Source organism: Mus caroli, chromosome 1 (assembly GCF_900094665.2).
Source record: "Mus caroli chromosome 1, CAROLI_EIJ_v1.1, whole genome shotgun sequence".
Lineage (NCBI taxonomy): Eukaryota > Metazoa > Chordata > Mammalia > Rodentia > Muridae > Mus > Mus caroli.
In genome coordinates, this window is record NC_034570.1 from 105,065,719 (window position 1) to 105,073,245 (window position 7,527).

General features: G+C 38.9%; 1 pseudogene; it reads right to left on the minus strand.

Annotated features, from left to right (window-relative positions):
* The window catches only part of LOC110295929, a 64,304-nt pseudogene that overhangs the window by 28,825 nt on the left and 27,952 nt on the right, over positions 1–7,527 (minus strand).

Here is a 7,527-nt window from a genome sequence, read left to right on the forward strand (position 1 = left end):
GCGGGGGTCGTGGGTAGCTGGCGGGTGTCAGGCAACCCTGCTCTCCTGCTACCCCGGCGCTGATCCGGCTGGATGAGGCCTGTGGCCCTACTCCCAGTTGATGCTTCTGTTATCATCAGGTTCACTGAGGAAATGACTTCTGTTACATAGTATTTCTTATTTCATGGATGCACTGATTCCCTAATTTGCATTAATAAATATTCCATTTATTGAACCTACCTCGAATTCTTGGGCTGAAACCTACTTGATCTTGGTGAATGATGGTTTTGATGTGTTCTTGGATTCAGTTTGCAAGAATTTTACTGAGAATTTTTTCAGGAATATTCACAAGTGAAATTGGTCTGAAGTTCCCTTTTTTGGTTGCATCCTAGTATGGTTTATGTATCACAGTACCGTAGAATGAATTAGGTAGTGTTCCATCTGTTTCTTTTTTATGGAGTAATTGGACAAATATTGGCATTAGATCTTCTTTGAAGGTCTGATAGAATTCTGCACTAAATCCCTGTGGTTCTGAGATTTTTTTGGTTCAGAGTTTTTAAATAACTTCTATTTCCTTAGGGGATATAGTCCTGTTTAACTGCTCTTGATTTATCTTTGTTATATTGTGTCTGTCTAGAAAATCATTCATTTCATCTAGATTTTCCAGTTTTGTTGAGTATAGGTTTTTGTAGTAGGATCTATTTTTTTTTTTTGAAATTTCCTCTGTTTCTGTTGATATGTCTCCCTTTTCAATTCAGATTTTGTTATTTTTGATACTGACTCTAGTCCCTTAAGTTAGTTTAGATAGATAGGTGTTTATCTATCTTGTTGATTTTCTGAAGGAACCAGGTTTTGGGTTTTTTGTTGACTCTTTGTATCGTTCTCTTTCTTCTTATTTAGTTGATTTATGCTTTGAGTTTGACTATTTATTGCCTTCTACTCCTCTTGGGTGTGTTTGCTTCTTTTTGTTTCAGAAGTTTCAGGTGTGCTGTTAAGTTGCTAGTGTAAGATCTCTCCAATTTTTTACCAGGGCACCTAGTGCTATGGATTTTCCTATTAGCTCTTCTTTAATTGTGTCTGATAAGTTTGGGTATGATGTGTTAACATTTTAATTGAATTCATAGAATTTCATTGAATTTCTTTCTTTACTTCTTTCCTGAACAAGTTATCATTGAGTAGAGAGTTGTGTTTCCAGGTGTATGTGGGCTTTCTATTGTTTTAGTTGTAATTTAAGATGAGCCTTAGGACATGATGATCTATAGGATGCATGGAATTATTTCAATCTTTTTGTATCAGTTGAGAATTGTTTTGTAACCAATTATATGGTCAATTTTGGAGAAGGTACCATGAGGTGCTGAGAAGAAGGTATATTCTTTTATTTTAGGGCGAAATGTTCTATATGTATCTGTTAAATACATTTGGTTCATAACCTCTCTTAGTTTCACTGTGTCTCTGTTTAGTTTGTGTTTCATTGACCTGTCCATTAGTGAGAGTGGAGTGTTGAAGTCTCCCTCTACTATTGTGTGGGGTTCAATGTGTGTTTTGAGCTTTAATAAAGTTTCTTTTAGGAATGAGGGTGCCCTTGCATTTGGGGCATAGATGTTCAGAATTGAGACTTTCTCTTGGATTTTTTCTTTGATGAATATGATGTGTCCTTCCTCACATATATTGATAATGTTTGGTTGAAAGTCTATTTTATTGGATATTAGGATAGCAACTTCAACTTGTTTCTTAGTCCCATTTGCTTTGAAAGTCATTTTTCCAGCCTTTTAATTTGAGGTAGTGTCTTTCTTTGTTATTGTGATGTGTTTCTTGTATGCAGCAAAATACTGGACCCCATTTTAGTATAAAGACTGTTTGTTTATGCCTTTTTATAGGTGAGTTGAGTCCATTAATATTGAAAGATATTAAAGACAGGTGATTGTTAGTTCCTGTTATGTTTGTTTTTGTAGGTGACATCATGTGCATATGGTCCTCTCCTTTTGTCTTTGTTGTGAGATGATTAATATCCTGTCTTTTCTTTGGTGTAGGTACCCTCCATGGGTTGCAGTTTTCAATCTAGATTCCTATGTAGAGCTGGATTGGTAGATAGATACTGTTTGAATTTGGTTTTGTCCTGGAATATTTTGTTTTCTCCATCTATGTTAATGAGAGTTTTGCTGGGTATAGTATCCATGGCTGGTATTTGTGTTCTCTTAGAGTCTGCATGACCTCCACCAAGGCTCTTCTGGCTTTTAGAGGCTATCTTGCAAAGTCTGGTATAATTCTGATAAGTCTACCTTTATATGTCACTTGGTCCTTTTATCTTGAAGCTTTTAATATTCTTTCTTTGTTACGTGTATTTATTGTTTCTTCACTCACCTCTATTCCAATTATTCTTAGATTTGGTATTTTCATTGTGTCCTGAGTTTCCTGGAATTTTTGGGTTACATGTTTTTCCTGTTTTGAATCTTGACAATCTTGTCTATGGTATCTTCTCCACCTGAGATTATCTCCTCTATCTCTTGTATTCTGTTAGTGATGCTTATGTTTATAAATCCTGACTTCTTTCCTAGGTTTTTCATTTCCATGTTTTCCTCCATTTGTGGTTTCTTTATTCTATCTACTGCCACTTTTAGGTCTTGGACCATTTTATTCAATTCCTTCACCTGTTTGAATGTGTTTTCCTATATTTCTTTAATGGATTTATTTCTTTCCTCTTTAAGGGCTTCTACCTGTTTGCCTGTATTTCTTTCTTTCTTTCTTTCTTTCTTTCTTTCTTTCTTTCTTTCTTTCTTTCTTTCTTTTTTTTTGTTTGTTTGTTTGTTTTGTTTTGTTTTTCGAGACAGGGTTTCTCTGTTTAGCCCTGACTGTCCTGGAACTCACTTTGTAGTCCAGGCTGGCCTCGAACTCAGAAATCCACCTGCCTCTGCCTCCCAAGTGCTGGGATTAAAGGTGTGCCCCTCCACCACCCGGCTTACCTGTATTTCTTTCAATGAGTTATTTTATATCCTCCTCAAAGAACTCAATTATCTTCATGAGATGGGATTTTAGATTAGCTTCCTGATTTTCAGGTATGTTGGTGTATCCAGGGCTTGATGTGGTACAAGAAGTGGGTTTTGATGATGCCCTTGTGCATTAGCTTTTTTAATTAATTAATTAATTAATTAATCAATTAACTTTGCTTATGTCCTTGCACTTGCCTCTCACCATCTGTTTATTCCTGGTGTTTTCTTGTCTGTGTGACTCTGCCTGTAGTTTGCCTCTTTGTTCCTTGGTTGCTTCAGGTCTTCTGGAAGGCTGTGACCCTGGCTATAGCAGACCTCCTATGGGGCCTCTGACTGTGGGGTCTTCAGAGGAGCAGTCAAGCTGTTGTCCTGTTTGAAGCTATTCTCCAGACGTGCCTATGGGCTGAGGTTTCTGTTTTCCTGTATGAACTAGAACTCCAGAGAGGCTTTCAGTTTGTTGGATCAGTTGCCCTGCATACTCCTGGGAGGACTTCAGACTGAGATATCAGTTGCCCAGTTGCCTTGTGTGCAGAGGAACTCTTGGGATGCCTTCAATTGTGATATCTTCAGAGCAGCAAACAAGTTGTTGATTGGTTGCCCAGTTGCCCTGTGCATATCGATTCTCCTGGAATGGCTCAGGCTGTGGTGTCTTCAGGGGAATAGACTAGCTGGCAGTCTGCCCTGAGAGAAAGTAATGACCAGAGGAAGAATAGAATTTGGTCTGTGGCTGTTTTGGTGGGTGATGGGACCTGACTTAACTGGGCTCTTAGCAGCTGCTGTGGACTTTGGGAGGATACTTAACAATTGCCCTGAATGCAGCTGATTTTCTAGAATGCCTCAGGCTGTGGTATCTTCAGGGGAGCAGACTAACTAGCAGTTGGCCCCTGCAGAAAGCACTGGCCAGAACGACTAAGCCTTTCTAAATCAGAACTCAGGAAGGTTGGGAGACCCAATAGAACTTCATGGCAACTACAAAGGTCATGTCATAACTGCAGCGAGGGAGGTAAGTATGTAAAGGAATGTAATTATCTCTCCAAGGGATAATCATTCCTTGTAACTCTTTAGCATAACTTAAGGTATGCTCTCCTTCTGGAGGTGCCCTTTGGTCACCAAGTGATTTACCTACCAAATGAAATACCTCTTAAAGCAGGTAGCAATGGCTAGTCTCCATGGAGATGTAGATTTCATTCTCACAGCAACAAGTACCTTTTGCTTGCCCTGTTCCTGGCTTTTTCTCAGGGGCCTGAAGTGAAATAGAGTTCCTATGGTGAGAAAGGAAACTGGCTACCTCTGCTGGTCTGGATTTGTATCTCAATCGATATCTTGTTTCAGTTCTGACTGTAGCGTTTCTTCTCTGATTTGATTTTTTTAGAGGCTTTCTTCTTGCTCTGTGATAAACCTTCTTTTTCCTGAAAATCCATTAAGGCAAGGTTTGTGTTTCAAATCTCTGTACACACTATTCACCTGTAAATGTTTCATTACTGAATGAATAAAAGCTCTAATTGATGGGCACAAATAAACTCTATCCAAGCTCAATATAACCAGACAATTCCTCATAGTTAATGGTGAGTCATGCAGAAGTGTTTGTCTTTGTGTATTTTCTGCTTCCTACTTGTTGACCACTGTCTCCAGCTGAACACATTTTTCAGTTCTATGCTTGAATAAGAACATGTGTGAAGTACTAGATTAACATGATATTTGCTGGAAAAACTCTCTTTCTCTATATATTTGTCTCCCTGACTCTTACTCTGTTTTGGTCTATTTATTCCAACTCTGTCTTTCTGTATCACCCCCCACCCCCTTCTGTTTGTGTATATGAATGTCTGTGTGTGTTTGTGTATGTATGTGTTGGGAGGGGGTGTTTGTGTCTGTGGTCCACATAAGTGTAAGTGCTTATGTTCCTCTTTATGTGGACTCAGGTGTGTATGGCTGTGCATAAAAATGTGTGTAGAGGTCAGAACAACTTCTCATGATATCCTTCAAGCATCTTCCCCCTTAATTTTTGAGGCAAGGTTTCTCACTGTCTTGTTACTCACATCGTAGGCTTGGCTGACTGACTCCCCAGGGATATGAGTGCCTTTGCCCCTCTGCCTCTCCAGTTCTGGCATTTTAAGTTCCTGCCACCAAAAAAATCTCAGGACCAAGCATATAATTTCCTCATGCTTATAAAGCACTTTACTAGGTGAGCTAGTCCCTGGACCCAAAACACATTTTGAAGTCATTTAAACAACTGGGAACTACGCGTATTCTTATTCTTGTCCATTCACAACATGATGGGATCCATCCTGTATGATGTATTAGTGAGTAGTTCTTCTATTAAGGTTGATATGCAAACTAAAATGCAAGGGGTCATCAGATTTTCTGGGTATACACATGTTGCCTTTTTCTACACATGCCTTAAAGTCAAACAGTGTTTTCATAAGAAATATAAGTCACTGTTTTCTCAGCGAATAAACCTATTAAAAGGACATCTATACTAACATGTACTTCATGGATAAATGTGTTTGAATTATAAAATTAAGCCAGGTAAGAATACTACTGGTGACTTCTCTGGGCAATGAGATGGATGGGATGTTGGTAAAATAGTCTGATTAGTTTATATATGAGGGAAGCAATGGAAAATTTTAAGACAGTAATAATTGGAATTATTTTTAAAAAGATAAACTTTTGGAGAGAGAGAGAGAGAGAGAGAGAGAGAGAGAGAGAGAGAGAGAGGACAAATCTGGTATAGTAGTGTGTATACTAAAGCCTTTATGTCTGCAGTTAAATGAAATGTATACTAAAGCCTTTGTGTTGGGATTTGAGTGAAATGTTTCAGCAAATGCTTTGTTATGTTTGGGTTAATCAGCAAAGGCTGAAAAAAATTCTTATGAAACTGTTCAAACCATGAAGAAAAGTTGTCGCTCTAGAAGGTCAACCACTGGTAGTACATGAGAGCTTGCAGCTGTACTACTCTCAGTCATAACACACTTCTGGCAAACCTGGAGTACATACTTGTGATTATTGCTACCTGTGGTCAAAGGGGACTGTGATTTGTGTGGGATATTTGTTCACATGCACAGAAAAGGGTGCGATAACTTTGGTAGATTCAAATTTTCCCAGCCAATATTAACCTTGTATGATATTTGAATAAAGTAACTAGAGTGAGCTAACCAGATGTTGGTCTTCCCTGACAGGTTGTACTCAGAAAAAATGAAGTTTTAGCATCATGTTGAGATTCCCTTTCTACTGCAGTTTCTATGAGAAAAACCAATCAATAATCTGTGAATGAGGATGTCTGTAAGCCCTCCTGTATATCCATCAGTGCTGATGGACGCAGGGATAAGGCCTTTCTACCACTCAACTATCATCAGCAGCACATCCTCATAGGATGAAGTTTCCTGAAACTCCAGTGCTTTTGCTCTGACAGCAATGCACTCAGCAGACCCTCAACATCATGGGTGGGCAATAAATGGAGTGAATATGAATAAGGAGAAAAGAGCAACAGTGGTGGATCCCCTATGACACCTCATCTCTGTCCCATTATTTTATTTAAAATTATATACAAGGACTGGATACCCATAGCTTGCTAAACAGCCATTCTAGATTATTTAAATATGCACACACAAGGGATCAGTCCTCAGGATTTACTTGTTAGATGCCTATTGTACTTGTAGAACTGCAGGGGAATAAAGAACCCTGTCTCAGAAAGCAAGACTGAAAATGCTTGTGGATTGACTGACAGAGTTGCCTTTGTCTTCCACACAAACACACTTCGAAGCATGCTGACATACAAGGGAATGCAGAAAGACAGATAGACACAACGGACACACACAATGCAAATATAATCACAAGATAATTCTCTCACCCACACACACACACACAGAGATAGAGACAGAGAGAGAGAGACTACATAACAGTCTCTAGCTAATAACCTTAAATATATAGATCCATATGAATATGTTTCAAATACAGCAGGATTGTTACACACCAAATATAACAGGAAGGTCATAGTATCCCGACACCTCCACACCACGACATGAAGCCATTTATCTAACAAGAGAGACACTCTTCTTAGAAGTCAGCTGGCATCTATCCTAAAGTACACAGAGCAAATTTGAAAAGTTGGAGCATGGAGTATTGTGTTAACAATATTGGCAGCCTGCACTCCCTTTGAAGACCTCACAGTACAGAGTGTTATGATCCACTTGGGCACTTGGGTGCCCATTGCAACCCAATCAGCTTCCCACTGAAGTTGTATCACACACCCTCACCTAGTCCCTCTTCCTCTTCTGTATTATTCCTTCAGTGGGGTTGATTCCAATGGTCTTCTGGAAAAGACAGCTTATGCCATTTTGAACATACTACCTTAGTTAAGTAAGAAATGCAAGTTTTGGAGCTAAAACCATCCAGTGGAAGAAAGACATCATTTTCAAGAAATGGTGCTGGCACAACTGGTTGTCATCATGTAGAAGAATGTGAATCATTCCATTCCTATCTCGTGTACTAAGGTCAAGTCTAAGTGGATCAAGGAACTTCACATAAAACCAGAGACACTGAAACTTATAGAGGAGAAAGTGGG